At 44.9% G+C, this 21,778-nt stretch overlaps 1 protein-coding gene across 4 annotated transcripts in view; it reads right to left on the bottom strand.

The window, feature by feature from the left end:
• LOC139264674 (cAMP-responsive element modulator-like) overlaps nucleotides 1-21,778 on the bottom strand; it is a 186,526-nt gene that overhangs the window by 131,583 nt on the left and 33,165 nt on the right. For 3 of the 4 annotated variants that reach the window (XM_070881561.1, XM_070881558.1, XM_070881560.1), the window contains exon 2: nucleotides 6,701-6,854. The gene's annotated coding sequence lies outside the window, so the exon portion shown is untranslated. Of the gene's footprint in view, nucleotides 1-6,700; nucleotides 6,855-20,784; nucleotides 20,819-21,778 lie in introns of those variants that run through there. The other variant, XM_070881559.1, reaches the window with a different exon arrangement.

Below are 21,778 nucleotides of genomic sequence, written 5' to 3'. Positions count from 1 at the left end.
GTGCATCTTGAAGATGGTGCTCACTGTAGCAAGGCTGTGCCGGTGGTGAAAGGAGTGACTGTTTAAGGTGATGAATCAAGGGGGCTGCTTTGTTCTGGATGGTGTCAAGCTTCTGGAATGTTGTTGGAACTGCACTCATCCAGGTAAGTGGAGAGTATTCCATCACACTCATGACTTGTGCCTTGTAGATGGTGGAAAGGCTTTAGGGAGTCAGGAGAGGAGTCACTCGTTGCAGAATACCCAGCCTCTGATCTGTTCTTGTAGCCACAGTATTTATGTGGCTGGTCCAGTTACGTTTTCAGTCAATTTTGACCCCAGAATGTTGATGATGGGGGATTCAACAATAGTAATGCTGTTTAATGTCAAGGAGACATGGTTAGACTCTCTTTTGTTCGAAATGGTCATTGCCTGGCACTTTTGTGGCGCAAATGTTACTTACCACTTATCAGCCTGAATGTTGTCCAGATCTTGCTGCATGCGGGCACGGACTGCTTCATTATCTGAAGAGTTGCGAATGGAACTGAACACTGTGTAATCTTCAGCGAACATCCCCACTTCTGACCTTATGATGGAGGGAAGGTCATTGATGAAGCAGCTTAGGATGGTTGGGCCTAGGACACTGCCCTGAGGAACTCCTGCAGCGATGTCTTGGGGCTCAGATGATTTGCCTCCAATAACCACAACCATCTTCCTTTGTGCTGGCTATAACTCCAACCAGAGGAAAGTTCCCCCCCACCCCGATTCCCTTTGACTTCAATTTTACTAGGGCTCCTTGATATCACACTCGGTCAAACACTGCATGGAAGTCAAGGCAGTCACTCTCACTCACCTCTGGAATTCAGCTCCTTTGTCCATGTTTGGACCAAGGCTGTAATGAGGTCTGGAGCAGAGTGGTCCTGGCGGAACACAAGTTGTGAATCGGTGAGCAGGTTATTAGTGTGCAAGTCGGTCAATGACCCCTTCTATCACTTTGCTAATGATTGCGAGTAGACTGATGGGGTGGTAATCTGCTGGATCGGATTTGTCCTGCTTTTTGTGGAAAGACCTACCTGGGTAACTTTCCACTTTGTCGGGTTGATGCCAGTGTTGTGTCTGAACAGCTTGGCTAGAGGTGCGGCTAGTTCTGGATCACAAGTCTTCAACATTACAGCCAGGATGTTGTCGGGCCAGAGCCTTTGCTGTACCCAGTGCACACAACTATTTCCACGTGGAGTGAAATGAAGTTGCTAAAGACTGGCTTCTGTGATGGTGGGGACCTCAGGAGGAGGCCAAGATGAATCATCCACTCGGCACTTCTGGCTAAAGACGGTTGCAAATGCTTCAACCATGTCTTTTGCACTCGCATGCTGGGCTCCGCCATGAGGATGGAGATGTTCATGGAGCCTCCTCCTTCAGTTAGTTGTTTAATTGTCCACTACCATTCACAACTGGATGTGGCAGAACTTTGATATAATCCGTTGGTTGTGGGATCACTTAGCTCCATCTATAGTATGTTGTTTCCGCCGTTTAGCATGCATGTAGTCCAGTGTTGCAGCTTCCCCAGGTTGACACCTCATTTTTAAGTACGCCTGGTGCTGCTCCTGGCATGCTATTCTGCACTCCTCATTGAACTAGGGTTAGTCTCCTGGCTTGATGTTAATAGTAGAGTGAGGGATATGCCGGGCCATGAGGTTATAGATTGTGGTGGAATACAATTCTCATGGATGCCCATTTTGATTTACTAGATCCGTTCTGAATTTATCCCAGTTAGCACAGCGGTAGTGCCACATAACACTATGGAGAGTATCTTAAATGTGAAGACAGGACTTCATCTCCACAAGGACTGTGCGGTGGTCACTCCTACCAATATATCATGGACAGATACCTCTACGACAGGTTAAGTAGGTTTTCCCCTCGAGTTGGTTCTCTCACCACCTGCTGCAGGCCCAGTCTGGCAGCGATGTCCTTCAGGACTCAGCCAGCTCAATCAGTAGTGGGGCTACCGAGAGGGGAGCCACTCTTGGTGATAGACATTGAAGTTCCCCCACCCAGAGTACATTCTATGCCCTCGCTGCCCTCTGGGTTTTTTTGCATGGAAAAGTATTGATTCATCAGCTGAGGAAGGGCGGTAAGTGGTAATCAGCAAGGTTTCTTTGCCCATGTTTGACCTGATGCCATGAGATTTCATGAAGTCCGGAGTCAATGTTGAGGACTCCCAGAGCCTTTCCCTTCAGACTTTATGGGCCCAAGTTTCCACAAGAAAAAAAACGGGCGCCTCTCCGAGCTGGGCGCCCGTTTTTCGCACCTAAAACGGCGCCTAAAAAAATCCTCGGTAGTCTGCACCTACTTACAGGTCCTCTGGCCCTTGGCGCAGTCAGCATGAGCTGTGGGGGGGCGGAGCCAGGTCCCGGCGCTGAAAACAGTGCCGGGACCTCTGCACATGTGCGCTACAGTCGGCACGCAAGTGCAGTAGCTCCAGGCGCCAAACTGTGTGGGAGGGGCCCGAAGCACGCAGCCCCTAGCCCTGGCCCAATGGCCTCACTGGGGCTCCTCCCACGGCCAGCTCCTGCTCCCCGCCTGACCAGACCCGACACTCGCTCTCCCCCCCTACCCCCCGCCCCCGCCGACCAGACCCGACACCCGCTCTTCCCCCCCCCACCGACGACCCGAGACCCGACACCCGCTCCCCCCCCCCCTCCCCGGACACCCGCTCCCCCCCCGCCCCGAGACCCGACACCCGCTTCCCCCCCCCCACACCGACCCGAGACCCGACACCCGCTCCCCCCGCACCCCCCCCGACTGACCCGACCCGCGCTCCTGTTCCCCGACCCTTCACCCCCCCCTCTCTCTCTCTCTCTCTCTCTCCCTCCCCCCCTCTCTCTCTCTCTCTCTCTCCCTCCCCCCCTCTCTCTCTCTCTCTCTCTCTCTCTCCCCCTCTCTCCCTCCCTCCCCCCCTCCCCCCCTCCCCCCCTCCCCCCCTCCCCCTCCCCCTCTCTCCCTCCCTCCCTCTCCCGCTCAGCAGCACGAACGGCTGCAGAATTCTCCCTGGCTGAAGCACTTTCACACAGGTAGGAAGATGGTTTATTTAATCTTTTCGTGACTTATAAATGTTTATTCAGGTTGGATTTATTTGTATAATATTTGTAGAAGTATAAATAAGGATTTATTGTCGAATTTAATGAGTTCCCTTCCCCCCCCTCCCCCCCACCTCGTTCTGGACGCCTAATTTGTAACCTGCGCCTGATTTTTTAATGTGTAGAACAGGTTTTTTCAGTTCTACAAAAATCTTCACTGGCTCCATTCTACTTTAGTTTGGAGTACATTTTCACTGTGGAAACTTTCAAATCAGGCGTCACCGGACACGCCCCCTTTTGAAGAAAAAATTCTGTTCTAAACTAGAACTGTTCTACCTGACTAGAAATGCAGAAAAAAAAATATGGAGAATTGCGATTTCTAAAATAGTCCGTTCTCCACCAGTTGCTCCTAAAAATCAGGCGCGAATCATGTGGAAACTTGGGCCCAATATCACTGTGCCACCACCTTTGGTGGGTCTGGACATACCCAGAGATAGTGATGTAGAAGTCTGGGATTTTGTTTGTCTGAACGGTATGATTCTGAAAGTATGACTCGGTCAGACTATTGCTTGACTTGTCTGTGGGACAGCTCTCCCAATTTTGGCACAAGTCCCCAGCTGTGAGGAGGACTTTGCAGGTCGACTGGGCTGGGTGTACCTTTTTCTTGTCCGGTGCCGAGGTCCAAGCTGGGTGGTCTGTCCAGTTTTATTCTCAGTACACTCAGTAGTGGTTTAGTACGACGAAGTGGCTTGCTAGGCCATTTGAGAGAGAAGTTCAGAGTTAAGCAGAATGCTGTGGGTCTGCAGTCACATACAAGTCAGACTGGGTAAGGATGGCAGATTTCTTTCCCTAAAGGATATTAGTGAACCAGATGGGTTTTTATGACAATCTGGTAGTTTCATGGGGCCCAAATTTGCCCAGAAGTTGCTCCGTTTTTTTTTGGATCAACTTGATTTTTCTGGAGTAGCTTAAAAATCCCCATTCTGCACATTCAATTTGCGCCAGTGTAAGTAAGTTAGTTCGGATTTTTTTTAGTTTAATTTTTTTTCCCAAAAGGGGATGTTACAGCCACCTACGCCCGTTTTGGCCATTTAAGCCAGTTTGGACAGTTAATAGCCGCTCCAAACTAACTTAGGCCAGAGTATGTGGCCACTTGTGGCCACGCAGAAAACCCTTGCAGAGAGTTAAGAAATCAGTGCAGGTATTAATGACTTGACTAAAGAATGTGAATAGGATCAAACAGCTGTACAGGGCTGACAAACTTCGCAAAGTTAATTTACTATACAACAGAAGCATTCATGGAACATAAACTACAAAAATAATAGTAAAGAGACTAAACATATTTACATAATTTTTCAAAATATCCAAATAAAAAAAAACCTCCTGCTCATAGGAAAGTATTTTCATCAACAGGGTTAAGGAAAGTCTTGAGTAAGCTCATTAAAATTACTGGCTACAAAGTTATCACATCCTCCCCCCACCACCCCCAAAACTCTCCTCCCCCCCGCCGGATCAAAATTCTCCTTCCCCACCCCATCAAAACTCTCCTCCCCTCCACAACCCCACCCCCCGCCCCATCAAAACTCTCCTCCCCACTCCCCCCACACCCTCCCCACCCCCGCCCCATTAAAACTCTCCTCTCTTCTCCCACCCGGATCAAAACTCTCCTCCTTCCCCCACCCCGATCAAAACACTTCCAACCCCACTACCACCCGGTCAAAGGTCTCCCCGCACCAACCAGTTTCTTGTAGCCCTCAGCGCGGGAAGACAGTACCCGGCTTGTGCGGCAGGCCACTCGGCCCGGGATAGGGGCGGGATGCGTTGGGTCCCACGCTGTAGGCACGCATCATCACAATCATGGGAGGAGCTACTGCGCATGTGCGAACGCTCTACTGTGCATGCGGACAGCTGCCGGCACTCTTTCAGGTGCAGGGCCCAAGCTCTGCCCCCCCCCAATGCACTCGCCATGCCCTGCCAAGCCCTGGGAGAGTCGGCAGTGGGGCCAGAATCTGGGGACATCTTTTTGGCGCCGTTTGAATCGCAGGAAGTCGCCGCATCTCACGTGAGTGTGCCGAAAAAATGGGTGGGCCAAATTTGGGCCCATGGTCGCCATTACTAGCTTTTTATTTCAGATTTAAGAAATTGAATTTAAATTCCACAGTTGCCGTGGCGGGATTTGAATTCATGTCTCTGGATCATTCGTCCAGGCCTTTGGATTACTAGTCCAGTAACATAACCATTATGCTATCGTACCCGGTAACTATGCATATATTATAGGAGTTTCCTGATGCCTCAGTGTGCAAACAGTGTGGTGGTGAAACATATAGACCAGAAAGATGCCAAGTTCAATTCTTGGATTGTACTGTTATCTGATGTTAATCAGTGAGGATACCACAGCTGACATTGATGTCCTTAGGTCAGGGAGGACTGCTATGCAGCAACCACAGCTGTAAATGTATCTATTGATAGAATTGACCCATCCCTGAATGGTCTATATTTGAGGGGGACCCCCGTTCCAGATGGTGGCTATGCATCCGTCAACTCTCCAGGAACGCCTGAAGTTGGGGCTATAAAAAGAAGCTGGAGCGCCAGGCCCTGGGACATCGTGGGCCACTCCGACTGAGAGAACATCTCCACAGATCAGGGCTATAAAGAGCTAGAGCACTGGGCCTTGGGACATCGTGGGCCACCCGGACCTGTGAAAGAACATCGCCGCAGGTTGGGGCGATAAAGAGCTGGAGCATGCCACTGCAGATTCCAGTGCGAGCCGCTCCAAGGGTGCGACAGCTTCGAGGTGGGCGACGTCATCGTTTGGAGCGTGGGCAGGAGCATCAGCGGGGCCCAGGTACAGCAGAGGAGCAGGAAGGTCATGGAGGACTTGTGACAAGTGATCGAGGCGGAGGAGTGATGAGGGATCGTGGCCGAGATTCGGTGGGTGATTGCAGCGGAGGTGCGGAGATGCAGTGGGAGATCGTGGCGGAGGAGCAGCGAGTGTTTTTGTGGTGGAGGAGCAGTAAGGGATCGTGGTGGAGGTGTGGTGAGTGTTTTTGTGGCAGGGGAGCGGCGAGAGATCGTGGAAGAGGTGCGGCGAATGAGGGTTCGAGCACAGTAGAGCCCAGGGCCCAGGGGCAGCACGGGCCAGCCCACACTGCGATGTGTGCGCGCACTAGGTCCGTGCAGCAGAGCTGGTCTCCAATTGTCCTGGTTAACCCTTGCCACTGGATAAAGGCCAAGCTCTGTCAAACCCGTGTGGTGGCTGGTGTGCAACGGTCACCACATTAAAAAAATCCACGCACAGGCATCTTCCATCCCTTCAATTGGAATTCAGGACTGGAACATCGGGTCCTTCATTGAAACATCGAGGGACCGCCTATGATGATGATATTTGAGGAGCCCAACAAAATTCACTTCCCATGCTTAGACCTGAAGAATGGCCAGCAAGGTACTAAAAGATTGCACTTACGTTGGAAGCGACGTAACATTGTTATTGTACTGAAATAAGACTTTTTAAAAACACAAGTAATCTTCAAAAATTCATGTGTTGAAATTATAACATAACGCATATTGAATAAAATGTCCACTTTATCCTTTTTAAAGCTACAGTATCCTCATTGTTTTTAAAAATCAAACTTGCAAAAAATACTCACCCTGCGTTTCCAAGATTGATATATAACTAGTGACTGCGTCCAAACATAAGCAATAGTTCTTCAGCTTTGACTTGCTTCAGAAATATTTTGGTCAATTATGAAGACATCATTGACATGCTGCCATCTTCGAGTTTTAGGTTCAATCAGCTGCTTCCTTTATGAAAGAAAAATGCAGTGCATAAAGTGGGAGATAAGTTGCTGGATAAATAATGGATTGAAAATCAAGATTAATCTCTCATAAACCTGTTTTGTAAACAAATCTGGGGTATTTATGAAAATGTTGTAGCCCAATTATTTTTATAGTGTGATAAATTCTTTATAACCAGAATATATACAACTTTCCTTCAAAGTAAAAAAAGTAAAAATATTGAGCATTTTAGCTTTAAGCCACTCAATTTTGCAATTTCAATGTGCAAGTAAAATGTAGCAGTTCAACAATCATATCTTCAAATTAAATTTCATGGCTTTGTTCCTCAATCCACAACATATTTTAACAAGATTACCATCCTATTGTTCATCCAGAAGGTTTCAGGGTTAAATGTGGATAAACTGTAAAGCTTAATGTTGAATCAGTTTGGGTGGAGATAAGAATTAAGGGGAAAAAAAAGTCTATAGGCCCCCTAACAGTAGCTACACTGTTGGACGGAGTATGAATCAAGAAATAATGGAGGCTTGTAAAAAGGAACGGCAATAATCATGGGCGATTTTAACCTTCACATAGATTGGACAAAGAAAATTGGCCAGGATAGCCTTAAGGAAGAGTTCATAGAGTGTATCCGGGATAATTTCCTTGAACAGTACGTTGAGGAACCAACCAGGGAGCAGGCGGTCTTAGATCTCGTACTGTGTAATGAGGCTGGATTAATAAATGATAGTAAAGGATCCTCCAGGATGAGTGACCATAATATGGTTGAATTTCAAATTCAGTTGGAGGGTGTGAAAGTTGGATCTCAAATCAGTGCCCTAAGCTTAAATAAAGGAGACTACAAAGATATGAGGGCAGAGAGGGCTAAAGTGGACTGGGAAAATAGATTAAAGTATGGGACAGTTAATGAGCAGTGGCAAACATTTAAGGAGATATTTCATAACTTGCAACAAAAATATATCCCAATGAGAAGGAAAGACTGAGAGAAAGGATAACCATCCGTGCCTAACTAAAGAAATAAAGGATGGTATCAAATTGAAAACAAGGGTATACAAGGTGGCCAAGACTTGTGGGAGGCCAGAGGATTAGGTAACTTTTAAAAGCCAGCAAAGAACGACTAAAAAAATGACAGTGAGGGAAGATAGATTAGGAGAGTAAACTAGCGCGAAATATAAAAATAGATAGTAAGAGTTTCTACAGGTATATAAAAAGGAAAAGAGTGGCTAAAGTAAATGTTGGTCCACGAGAGGATAAGACTGAGGAATTAATAATGGAGAACAGGGAAATGGCAATGAACAAATATTTTGTATTGGTCTTCACAGTTGAAGACACGAAAAGCATCTCAATAGTGGATAATCAAGGGTCTACAGGGACATTGGGCTTGATGGCTTACATCCTAGGGTCTTAAAAGTAGAGGCTGCGGAGATAGTGGATACATTGGTTGGAATCTACCAAAATTCCTTGGATTCTGGGCGGTCCCAGCGGATTGGAAAACCGCAAATGTAATGCCCCTATTTAAAAAAGGCAGACAAAAAGCAGGAAACTATAGACTAGTTAGTCTAACATCTGTCGTTGGGAAAATGCTGGAGTCCATTATTAAAGGGAGCAGTAGCGGCACATGTGGAAAAGCATAATTCAATTAAGCAGTCAGCATGGTTTTATGCAAGGGAAATCATGTTTGACAAATTTGCTGGAGTTCTTTGAGGATGTAACGAGCAGGGAGGATAAGGGGGAACCAGTGAATGTGGTGTATTTGGATTTCCAGGAGGCATTCGATAAGGTGCCACATAAAAGGTTACTGCACAAGATAAAAGTTCACAGGGTAGGGGGTAATATATTAGCATAGATAAAGGACTGGTTAATTAACATAAAACAGAGAGTTGGGATAAATGGGTCTTTTTCTGGTTGGCAAACAGTGACTAGTGGGGTGCTGCAGGAATCGGTGCAGGGGCCTCAACTATTTACAATCTACATTAATAGAAACATAGAAAATAGGTGCAGGAGTAGGCCATTCGGCCCTTCGAGCCTGCACAGCCATTCAATGAGTTCATGGCTGAACATGCAACTTCAGTACCCCATTCCTGCTTTCTCGCCATACCGCTTGATCCCCCTAGTAGTAAGGACTACATCCAACTCCTTTTTGAATATATTTAGTGAATTGGCCTCAACAACTTTCTGTGGTAGAGAATTCCACAGGTTCACCACTCTCTGGGTGAAGAAGTTTTTCCTCATCTCAGTCCTAAATGGCTTACCCCTTTATCCTTAGACTGTGACCCCTGGTGCTGGACTTCCCCAACATTGGGAACATTCTTCCTGCATCTAACCTGTCTAAACCCGTCAGAATTTTAAACGTTTCTATGTGATCCCCTCTCATTCTTCTGAACTCCAGTGAATACAAGCCCAGTTAGTTGATCCAGTCTTTCTTGATATGTCAGTCTGGTGAACCTTCGCTGCACTCCCTCAATAGCAAGAATGTCCTTCCTCAAGTTAGGAGACCAAAACTGTACACAATACTCCAGATGTGGCCTCACCAAGGCCCTGTACAACTGTAGTAACACCTCCCTGCCCCTGTACTCAAATCCCCTCGCTATGAAGGCCAACATGCCATTTGCTTTCTTAACCACCTGCTGAACCTGCATGCCAACCTTCAATGACTGATGTACCATGACACCCAGGTCTCGTTGTACCTCCCCTTTTTCTCATCTGTCACCATTCAGATAATAGTCGGTCTCTCTGTTTTTACCACCAAAGTGGATAACCTCACATTTATCCACATTATACTTCATCTGCCATGCATTTGCCCACTCACCTAACCTATCCAAGTCACTCTGCAGCCTCATAGCATCCTTCTCGCAGCTCACACTGCCACCCAACTTAGTGTCATCCGCAAATTTGGAAATACATTTAATCCCCTCGTCTAAATCATTAATGTACAATGTAAACAGCTGGGGCCCCAGCACAAAACCTTGCGGTACCCCACTAGTCACTGCCTGCCATTCTGAAAAGTACCCATTTACTCCTACTCTTTGCTCCCTGTCTGCCAACCAGTTCTCAATCCACGTCAGCACACTACCCCCAATCCCATGTGCTGTAACTTTGCACATTAATCTCTTGTGTGGGACCTTGTCGAAAGCCTTCTGAAATGATTTAGCTGAAGGGACTGAGTGTAATGTTGCCAAGTTCACTGATGATACAAAAATGGGTGGGAAAGCAAATTGTGAGGAGAACACAAAAAATCTGCAAAGGGACATCGACAGGCTATGTGAGTGGGCAAAAATTTGGCAGATGGAGTATAATTCAGTATAATTGGAATTCAGGTGATCTTATCAAAACGTGTAAGATTATGAGGGGGTTTGACAAGATGGATGCAGAGAGGATGTTTTCTCTGACAGGGAAGACTAGAACTAGGGGGCATAATCTTAGAATAAGGGGCCACCCATTTAAAACTGAGATGAGTAGGAATTTCTTCTCTCAGAGGATTGTAAATCTATGGAATTCTCTGCCCCAGAGAGCTGTGGAGGCTGGGTCACTGAATATATTTAAGGCGGAGATAGACAGATTTTTGAGCGATAAGTGAATAAAGGGTTATAGGGAGAGGGCAGGGAAGTGGAGTGAGTCCATGATCAGATCAATCATGATTTTATTAAATGGCGGAGCAGGCTCGAGGGGCCAGGTGGCCGACTCCTGCTCCTATTTCTTATGTTCTTATGTTCTAAACATAGTGGCCCGGATTTTGCGGTCGGTTAGTCTTTCACTGCTTCAATACAGACTGCGCTGTGCACCACCACACAGCTGACAATCAGTGAAATCATAGGATTACATAGGAGACACAGCTCAGAAACAGACCATTCGGCCCAACCAGTCCATGCCGCGTTTATACTCCACTCAAGTCTCCTCCCGTCTTTCCTCATCTAAATCTATCAGCATAACCCTCTATTCCCTTCTCCCTCATATGTTTATCTAGCCTCTCTTTAAATGCATCTATACTATTCGCATCAACCACTCCCTGTGGTAGCAAGTTCCACATTTTCACCACGCTCTGGGTAAAGAAGTTTCTGCTGAATTCTTTATTTGATTTCTTGATGATTGGCTTATATTGATGGCCTCCAGTTTTGCTTTTCCCCACAAGTGGAAACACTGTGTCTGTCAAAACATTTCCTAATTTTCAAGAGAAAAAAAGACTCAGTTTGTTCATCCTGTCCTGATAATTATACCTTCGCATTTCTGGTATTGGTCTTGTCAATCTTTTTTGCACCCTCTCCAGTGCCTCTATATCCTTTTTATAATAGGGCAAGCAGAATTGTACTCAGTACTCCAAGTGTGGTCGAACCAAGATTTGATACAAGTTCAGCAAACCTTCTATACTTTTCAATTCTATGGGCTCAATTTTACCCAAGCCCATTTTCTGGCATGTTGCCAGTGCTACACCCGTTTTTATAGGCCAGGAATGCGCCGGAAATAATTTGTCCAAGTTTCCCCAATCTATAATTCAAACTTGGCGCTGCGCAGCATGTCCAGTTGCCACGGGGGATGGAGCCTGCTGTCTGCACTAAAAAACGATGCCGCACGTTCTGCACATGCGCGGGGAAAAAAATATATGTTTCTGACATCATTGCAATGGACGCGCATGCTCCGAGTTGGCAATTGGCCATTTTTAAAGAGCCAGTTGTGTGTGTGAGGAGTGCTGTGTGAGAGCATTGGAAAAATCGCAGCTGCAGCAGTACAAGATGCAACAGGAAGTAGTGGAGACACTAGTTACTGTGATTGAGAACAAATGGCAGGAGCTGGACACCAGCAGAGGTCGTATAAACGTTCCACTCAAAGAAATTAAGAAACATTGGAACCAAGTTGCAGAAGATTACTGCGCAATGGTGACCACCACGGGATCTGGAGTAAAAAGAAATGGCAGGACTTTGGTCAAGTAGTTAGTGTAAGTAATATCTTCATTTATTCAATGCACTCGCAACTGTAAATGCTACCACCTGTATGTCTCACCCAGCAGAAAGACACCCTCTTTAAAAAGTTAGGTTTTCATCTTTGCAGAGGAAGGACACCCACCACCCCCTCAACAGGTGCGCAGTACCCGAGATCTTAGAAAGAATAAGCTTGGTACCAAGCCCAGAAACACTGTGCCTGCGGGCAGGGGTGGTGGAGAGTCCAAGAACAAGCGCAGCGGGCGGTCTTAGAACAAGATGGAGGAGAGATGGGTGGGTGTCGCCTTTCTTTGCTGTTATTATTATTCTTGTTACTGGTGTAACTGTTCTCCACCAACGTGACCCCGCGGACACAGCACTGCCCCAAGTCATCAAGATCCACGGCGCGGCCCTGGACAACGTAGACCACTTTCCATACCTCGGTAGTCTATTATAAGCAAGGGCAGACATCGACGACGAGGTTTACCACCGCTTCCAGTGCGCCAGCGTAGCCTTTGGCCCCCTGAGGAAGAGTGCGTTCGAAGATTAGGTCCTCAAATCTGCCACCAAGCTCATGGTCTACAGGGCTGTAGTGATACCCGCCCTCCTGTATGGCTCAGATACGTGGACCATATACAGTAGACACCTCAAATCGCTGGAGAAATACCACCAACGACATCTCTGCAAGATTCTGCAAATCCCCTGGGAGGACAGACACACCAACGTTAGCGTCCTCGATCAGGACAACATCCCCAGCATCGAAGCACTGACCACACTCGACCAGCCCCATTGGGCGGGCCACGTTGTTCGCATGCCTGACAAGACTCCCAAAGCAAGCGCTCCACTTGGAACTCCTACATGGCAAGCGAGCACCAGGTGGACAGAGGAAACGTTTCAAGGACACCCTCAAAGCCTCCTTTATAAAATGCAACATTCCCACTGACACCTGGGAGTCACTGGCCAAAGACCGCCCTAAATGGAGGAAGAGCATCCGGGAGGGCGATGAGCAACTTGAGTCTCGTCGCCGAGAGCATGCAGAAAACAAGCGCAGGCAGCGGAAGGAACTTGCGGCAAACCAGTCCCACCTTCCTTCAATGGCTGTCCCACCTGTGACAGAGACTGTAATTCCCGTATTGAACTGTTCAGTCACCTACGAACTCACTTTTAGAGTGGAAGCAAGTCTTCCTCGATTTTGAGGGATTGCCTATGATGATGATCTCAACTTAAAAAGTTTTTTGTAAGTTATGTAAATTTACAAGTTTAAAAGTTTGTAATGATCTTAAGTACTCTGGAATGCAGACTATCAGGCCCTGGGGATTTATTGGCCTTCAATCCCATCAATTTCCCTAACACAATTTCCTGACTAATAAGGATTTCCTTCCGTTCCTCCTTCTTGTTAGATCCTCTGTCCCCTAGTATTTCCAGAAGGTTATTCGTGTCTTCCTTTGTGAAGACAGAACCAAAGTATTTGTTCAATTGGTCAGCCATTTCTCTGTTCCCCATTATAAATTCACCTGATTCAGACTGCAAGGTACCTACGTTTGTCTTCACTAATCTCTTTCTCTTCACATATCTATACCAGCTTTTGCAGTCAGCTTTTATGTTCGCAGCAAGCTTCCTCTCATATTTTCCCCCTCCTAATTCAACACTTTGTCCTCCTCTGCTGGATTCTAAATTTCTCCCAGTCCTCAGGTTTGCTGCTTTTTCAGGCCAATTTATATCCCTCTTCCTTGGATTTAACACGATCCCTAATTTCCCTAGTCTATCGACTCTGGATCAGTTCCTATGGATTGGAGGGTAGCTAATGTAACACCACTTTTTAAAAAAGGAGGGAGAGAAAACGGGGAATTATCAACCGGTTAGCCTGACATCAGTAGTGGGGAAAATGTTGGAATCAATTAGTAAAGATGAAATAGCAGCACATTTGGAAAGCAGTGACTGGATCGGTCCAAGTCAGCATGGATTTATGAAAGCAAAATCATGCTAGACAAATTTTCTAGAATCTTTTGAGATGTAACTAGTAGAGTGGACAAGGAAGAACCCAGTGGATGTGGTGTATTTGGACTTTCAAAAAGTTTTTGACAAAGTCCCACACAAGGGATTGTTGTGCAAATTAAAGCACATGGTACTGGGGGTAATATACTGACGTGGATAGAGAACTGGTTGGCAGACAGGAAGCAGAGAGTCGGGATAAACGGGTCCTTTTCAGAATGGCAGGCAGGCAGATAGTGGGGTGCCGCAGGGCTCAGTGCTGGGATCCCAGCTGTTTACAATATACATTAATGATTTAGATGAAGGAATTGAGTGTAATATCTCCAAGTTTGCAGATGACACTAAGCTGGGTGGTGGTCTGAGCTGTGAGGAGGATGCTAAGAGGCTGTAGGGTGACTTGGACAGGTTGGGTGAATGGGCAAATGCATGGCAGATGCAGTATAATGTCGTGAAGGCAGAATATTATCTGAATGGCGGCAGATTAGGAAAAGGGGAGGTGCAACAAGACCTGGGTGTCATGGTACATCAGTCATTGAAAGTTGGCATGCAGGTACAGCAGGCGGTGAAGGCGGCAAATGGCATGTTGACCTTCATAGCTAGGGGATTTGAGTATAGGAGCAGGGAGGTCTTACTGCACTTGTACAGGGCCTTGGTGAGACCACACCTTGAGTATTGTGTGCTGTTTTGGTCTCCTAATCTGAGGAAGGACGTTCTTGCTATTGAGGAAGTGCAGCGAAGATTCACCAGACTGATTCCCGGGATGGCAGGACTGACATTTGAGGACAGACTGGATCGACTGGGCCTGTATTCACTGGAGTTTAGAAGAATGAGAGGGGATCTCATAGAAACATATAAAATTCTGACAGGACTGGACAGGTTAGATGCAGGAAGAATGTTCCTGATGTTGGGGAAGTCCAGAACCAGCGGTCACAGTCTAAGGATAAGGGATAAGCCATTTAGGACCAGATGAGGAGAAACTTTTTCACTCAGAGAGTTGTGAATCTGTGGAATTCTCTACCGCAGAGAGTTGTTGATGCCAGTTCGTTCGATATATTCAAGATGGAGTTAGATATGGCCCTTATGGCTAAAGGGATCAAGAGGTATGGAGGGAAAGCAGGAAAGGGGTACTGAAGTGAATGATCAACTATGATCTTATTGAATGGTGGTGCAGGCTCAAAGGGCCGAATGGCCTACTCCTGCACCTATTTTCTATGTTTCTATGTTTCTTTCTACGTTTACAGGTAAAAAAAAGTTTAACTTTATTGTTGATTTTTTAGAGTGTTCTTCACTCCCTCCAAAATCTTCGACTTAAAAACAATAGCGTCTTTCAGAGCTGATTTCTCAATGTGCGCTGGTTTTCTTAAGTACCCAGAAGGTTTTTCAGGAGCGGCCAGATACACCGACCTTGGAGGAAAAAATGTTGGCAAAACTGCAAAAATTATAAAAACCGGCGCAGATATGATGTCAAAAAAAAACTGGCCCAGAAAAATCATAACTAACTCAGTTACGCCGGCACAGATTACAGGCGGAAACTTGGAAAAAACTAAATACGCCAAACAAATGGCGCAAATGACCCAGGAAAATTGAGCCCATATACCTTTACATAGAAACATAGAAAATAGGTGCAGGAGCAGGCCATTCGGCCCTTCGAGCCTACACAACCATTCAAAATAATCATGGCTGATCATGCAACTTCTGTACCCCATTCCTGCCTTCTCTCCATACCCCTTGATCCCTTTAGCCGCAAGGGCCACATCTAACTCCCTTTTGAATATATCCAACGATCTGGCCTCAACAGCTTTCTCTGGCAGAGAATTCCACAGGTTGACAATTCTCTGGGTGAAAAAGTTTCTCCTCAACTCGGTCCTATATGGTTTACCCCTTATCCTTAGACTGTGACCCCTGGTTCTGGATGTCTCCAACATCGGGAACATTCTTCCTGCATCTAACCTGTCCAATCCCGTCAGAATTTTATATGCTTCTATGAGATCCCCCCTCATTCTTCTAAATTCCAGTGAATATAAGCCTAGTCGATCCAGTCTTTCTTCATATGTCAGTCCTGCCATCCCAGGAATCAGTCTGATGAACCTTCGCTGCACTCCCTCAATAGCAAGAATGTCCTTCCTCAGATTAGGAGACCAAAACTGCATACAATATTCCAGGTGTGGTCTCACCAAGGCCCTGTACAACAGCAGCAAGTCCTCCCTGCTCCAAAACTCAAATCCTCTCGCTATGAAGGCCAACACACCATTTGCTTTCTTAACTGCCTGCTGTACCTGCATGCCTACTTTCAATGACTGATGTTCCATGACACCCAGGTCTCATTACACCTCCCCTTTTACTAATCTGTCACCATTCAGATAATAATTTGCCTTCCTGTTTTTGCCACCAAAGTGGATAACCTCACACTTATCCATATTATACTGCATCTGCCATGCATTTTCCCACTCACCTAACCTGTCCAAGTCACCCTGCAGCCTCTTAGCATCCTCCTCACAGCGCTCACTATCACCCAGCTTAGTGTCATCTGCAAACTTGGAGATATTACATTCAATTCCTTCGTCTAAATCATTAATGTATATTGTAAATAGCTGGGGTCCCAGCACTGAACCCCACTAGTCACTGCCTGTCATTCTGAAAAGGACCCGTTTATTCCAACTCTTTGCTTCCTGTCTGCCAACCAATTCGCTATCCACGTCAATACATTACCCCCAATCCCATGTGCCTTAATTTTGCACACTAATCTCTTGTGTGGGACCTTGTCAAAGGCCTTTTGAAAGTCTAAATACACCACATCCACTGGTTCTCCCTGGTCCACTCTACTAGTTACATCCTCAAAAAATTCTACAAGATTTGTCGAGCATGATTTCCCTTTCATAAATCCATGCTGGCTTGGACCGATCCTTTCACTGCTTTCCAAATGCGCTGCTATTATATTTTTAATAATTGATTCCAGCATTTTCCCCACGACCGATATCAGGCTAACCGGTCTATAATTCCCTGTTTTCTCTCTCCCTCCTTTTTTAAAAAGTGGGGTTACATTAGCTACCCTCCATCCATAGGAACTGATCCAAAGTCCATGGAATGTTGGAAAATGACCACCAATGCATCTACTATTTCTAGGGTCACTTCCTTAAGTACTCTGGGATGCAGATTATCAGGCTCTGGGGATTTATCGGCCTTCAATCCCATCAATTTCCCGACTAATAAGGATTTCCCTCAGCTCCTCCTTCTCGCTCGACCCTCGGTCCCCTAGTATTAATGGGAGGTTGTTCCCATTATGAATTCACCCGATTCTGACTGCAAGGGACCTTCATTAGTCTTCACTAATCTTTTTCTCTTCACATATCTATCGAAGCTTTTGCGGTCAGTTTTTATGTTCCCTGCAAGCTTCCTCTCTCATACTCTATTTTCCCCCTCCTAATTAAACCCTTAGTCCTCCTCTGCTGAATTCTAAATTTCTCCCAGTCCTCAGGTTTACTGCTGTTCTGAACAATTTATATGCCTCTTCCTTGGATTTAACACTATCCCTAATTTCCCTTGTTAGCCACAGTTGAGCCACCTACCCAGTTTTATTTTTATGCCAGAAATAAACCCTTGTGCTTGGTTTGCTTTTTTTTTTAAATGGCATTATTGGCCTGGATCGCTATTTTTAGTAATGTGTATTTGTACTCAGAGATCCCTTTGTTCTTCTGCTCCATTTAGATTATTTTCTTCCAAGTAATACATGTAACCTCCCTAGTTTTCTTACCAAAATCTAATATCTCACATTTATGTGTTGAAATTAGTTTGCCAATTATATGGCCATTCTGCAAGTTTATTAACGTCTTCTTGTAAGTTGTTGCAATCCTCCTCGGTATTGACTATCCCCCCAATTTGGTATCACCTGCAAATTTAGGAATTGTGAATTTGATTCCAAAGTCTAAATCGTTAATATAAATTGTGAACAACAACAGTAGACTTGACAAAACTTGAGCTTTTCCACACTAATATTGCTGATAATTACCCCATTAAATGTTGAGCCTTGTTGGAATAGGTGTAACTAGGGTTTTAACAACATATGGACTGGTAAACATTTGTTCTGTCCCTGGAAAACAAATTTTTATTTGTGCAATGTCAATTTTCTCCATTATGATAAAAGTTACAAGCTAACAAAAATAAATATATATATATATATTGTTTTGAAGTTTGATCATGATATTTCAGCTTCCACCTTAACCCCATATCTATATCCCAATCTTTATTTTGCTCTCAAACATTTTTAAAAAGTGGAGATAATCAATGCTTTTCAATTCCTGGTTTGCTGCCTGGGAGAATTCTTCACTGTGATTGGCTGCTTAGACAGCTTGATGACGTCACCACTGCACAATGTCAGAAATCCCCTATTCACAACACCAGATGTCGAGAAACCAAAGGTTTTTGCAAAATCTCTGGGCAGCATTCTTTGAGGTCAGCAGTGATTGCCATCACACCACCGTTAACCACAAATTACGGGCCAATATTTTCTGAAATTTATGTTGTTAATCAAAAGTCACAATTTACAAAGCAAAATTACAGCTTTATGGAGGTATTTTTCAGTTCCAGCTGGGAAACTTAAGCTCTGTTTCCAACTAATATTAATAGAACTTCTTCCAGAGGTCAAATTTCATCAATCTCAAATAGGCCATCAATGGAAGAGGAGAAAGATGCTCAAAATATCCTTCTTGCATCCATGAGCATGTTTCCTGCCCTATCCCATCCTAAGTATGTATGTGGAAAATTCACTTTGGGAAGGGAGAATGAGAAGGCGGCAAAAAGTGGAATAGAATCATGGAACAGAAAAATGTCATTCAGTCCAGCATGCTCATGCCAGTGCTTTCTATACATGTGAACTATTACAACCTTATTTCCCTCACTCTTTCCCATAACACTTCATATTTTTAATGTTAAATTTAAGAGGCAGTTTCATGATTTGTAGTTTGCGTGTTTCTTGTTATTTTATCAGCTTGCATTCTGCGACATGGGAAAACATATGAGAGGGGTGTGTGCTCTGTGCCGTCAATGTGCCAGCCTTGACTCAGTGGCACTCTTGCTTCTGCGTCAGAAGGTTATGTGTTCAAGTCCCACTCCAGAGACTTGAGCACATAATTTAAGGTCACACTTCAGTGCATTATTTTTGGATGAGATGTTAAATGAGGTCCCTTGTGCCCTCTCAGGCAGGCATAGAGCAGGGGAGTTCTCCGTGTCCTGGCCAATACTTATCTCTCAATTAATACCTAAAACAGATTATCTGGTCATTTGTCTCATTGCTGCTTGTGGGATAATTGGCTGCCATATTTCTTACATTATAACAGTGACCATACTTGAAGTATTTAATTGGCTGTAAAGCAGTTTTGACATCTTGAAGTCATGAAAGGCACTATATAAATGCAAGTCTTTATTCTAGTTTTATTGCTTTATTGAACAGTAATATCACTGTTTAATAAAGCAATAAAACTAGAATAAAGACTTGCATTTATATCGCGCCTTTCATACACTGCACCTTGCCGTGGCACTTCTAATCCTTCCTTAAATGCTGTGATTGATTTGGCTTCAACAACCACTTGTGGCCATGCATCTGTATTCTAATAATCCGTGTGTGGATTTTCTCTCTCCAAGTTGCCAACTAATCCGAGTCCCAAATTAACGCCCTTTGTTCCTGATTCACCCCTCGTAAAAATAATCTTTTGCTATTTAACAACCTTTCAAATGCTTTCACAATTTGAATACTTCCTCCTTAACCTCCTCTGCTGCAGTCAATACAGTTTTAAGTTTACATCTCTCATTGTGATCATATCATATCCTTGTGAATTTATGCTGCACCTTTTCCATGACTCCAATATTTTCCATAATGGGATGATTAAAACTGTACACAGTATTTCACTGTGGCCCAAACAATGTCTTGCAGACACTAATTATTAACCCCTTGCTTTTATACTCAATGACTATATAAAAAAAAGAGGAACCCCATTTGCATTTTTACAGCAATTTGCAGCTGTAATTTTGAAGATGTGTATCTGAGTTAGGGGAATGAAAAATGCACCAGGATTTCCACACCTGGTTGCTATCCAGTGATCCCTGCTGGAAGTGCTCGTGTGTGGTAAACAGGCAAGGACAAGATCAGGCTTAGGTACGATGCACTTAGCTGACTGATCATTTAAGCTCATACCACTACAATTACTTGCATTTATACAGAGCCTTGAATTTCATAACAAGAGTTGAAAGAATGCAGAGTTCTCAGACTGTTGTCGGGCTGGAGGAGGTAGTCCTCATTTATGCTTTTATGACCTCCAGACACAACTATTGTCTGGTGGAACAGGAGCCAATGTAGGTCAGCAAGCATAGGGGTGATGGATGAACAGGACATGACACGAGTTAGGACAGCAAAAGTTTTGGATGAGCTCAAGTTTATGGCGGATGAAAGAGAGAGGACAGCCCGGAAAGAATTTGAGCAGTCAAGTCCGAAAGTAACAAAAGCATTTGAGAGTGTTTCAGCATCAGATGGGCTGAGGCAGAAGCGGAGACAGGCAATGTTACAGAGGTGGTGTTGGTGAGAGAGAGGAGATCAGATCAGAATCTCAGCTCAGGGTCAAATAGGATGCCACAGTTATGAACAGTCTGATTCAGCCAGAGACAGCGGCCAGGGAGGGAATTGAATTGGGGTCTAAAGAACGAATTTGTGGTGAGGGCCGAAGACCATGGCTTTGGTCTTCCCAATGTTTAATTAGGAGGCAATTTCGGCTCATCCAGGATCAAATGACAGACAAGCATTCTGACAACAGAGGCAGTGAGGTGGTTGAGAGAGGTGGTAGTAAGGTAGAGCTGGGCATCATTACCATGCATGTGTCTTCAGATGATGCCACCATGGGCAGCATGTAGATGAGTAACAGGATGGGGCCAATGATAGATTCTTGGGGTACTCAAGAGGCAACAAAGCAGGGGCAGGGGCAGGAAGAAAGGCCATTGAAGAAGATGCTCTGGCTATGACTGAATAGTAAGAGTGGAACCAGACATACCTGGATAATGGCATCCTGAGCAATCTACTGGAGGGAAATTGTTGCCCATGAAACAATATCCTGGTGTGGGATGTGGGGATGGGGGAAAGAGAATAGAAATTATGAGACAATTATCAAATTCCTATGGCTTTGAACAAATAGTCTGTTGATCCTATTCTGTTTCCTCCAAACATAAAGTTGATTCTTTCTGCTCGTCACCATTGTACCCTCACAATACCAGTTAGGCTAACAAGCTACAAAAGCAACAACTTGATTTTATAAAAAATGCCTTTAACTTACTAAAACATCCCAAGGAGCTTCACAAGAGCGTTATCCAGCAGAATTTGACACCAAGCCACATAAGGAGATCGTAGGACAGACGACCAAATGCTTGATCAAAGAGGTAGGTTTTAAGGAGGGTCTTAAAGGAGGAGAGATAGAATGGCGAGGAACATTAAGTAAGGAATTCCAGTGCTTCAGGCAACTGAAGGCATAGCCACCAGTGGTGGAGCAGTTAAAATTGGGGATACGCAAGAGGCCAGAATTGGAGGAGCGAAGAGATCTTGGAGGGTTGTAGGGCTAGAGGAGGTTACAGAGATAGGGAGGGACGAGGACCATGGAGGAATTGGAACACAAGGATGATAATTTTTTAATTGAGGTATCGTCAGACTGGGATCCAATTTAGGTCAACGAGCATGGGATGATAAATATTGTATCTTACTAGAATCTCAGGTGTATTTCAATTATCCATTTATGTTGTCCCTTGTGCTGATGCACTGGCCCTCTGCCAAACCCAGTGCCATCTCTCAAATTAATATATCTAATTTTTAAGTCTCTAAAAATAAGCAATTGGTATCAATTATAAAATCTTACATACTGCAGCTGCAAAGAAGTTTTTTGAAAGTGACGAACACAATATTGGGAAATGAAGTAGGGCAAGTGGAATGTATAACACAAGGAAATTATCTAGCTAATAGTGACCACATCATAATTTGATTTAAAGTAATTATGGAAA

Source organism: Pristiophorus japonicus, chromosome 5 (assembly GCF_044704955.1).
Source record: "Pristiophorus japonicus isolate sPriJap1 chromosome 5, sPriJap1.hap1, whole genome shotgun sequence".
Taxonomy (NCBI): domain Eukaryota; kingdom Metazoa; phylum Chordata; class Chondrichthyes; family Pristiophoridae; genus Pristiophorus; species Pristiophorus japonicus.
This window is presented reverse-complemented; position numbering and strand designations above follow the sequence as displayed.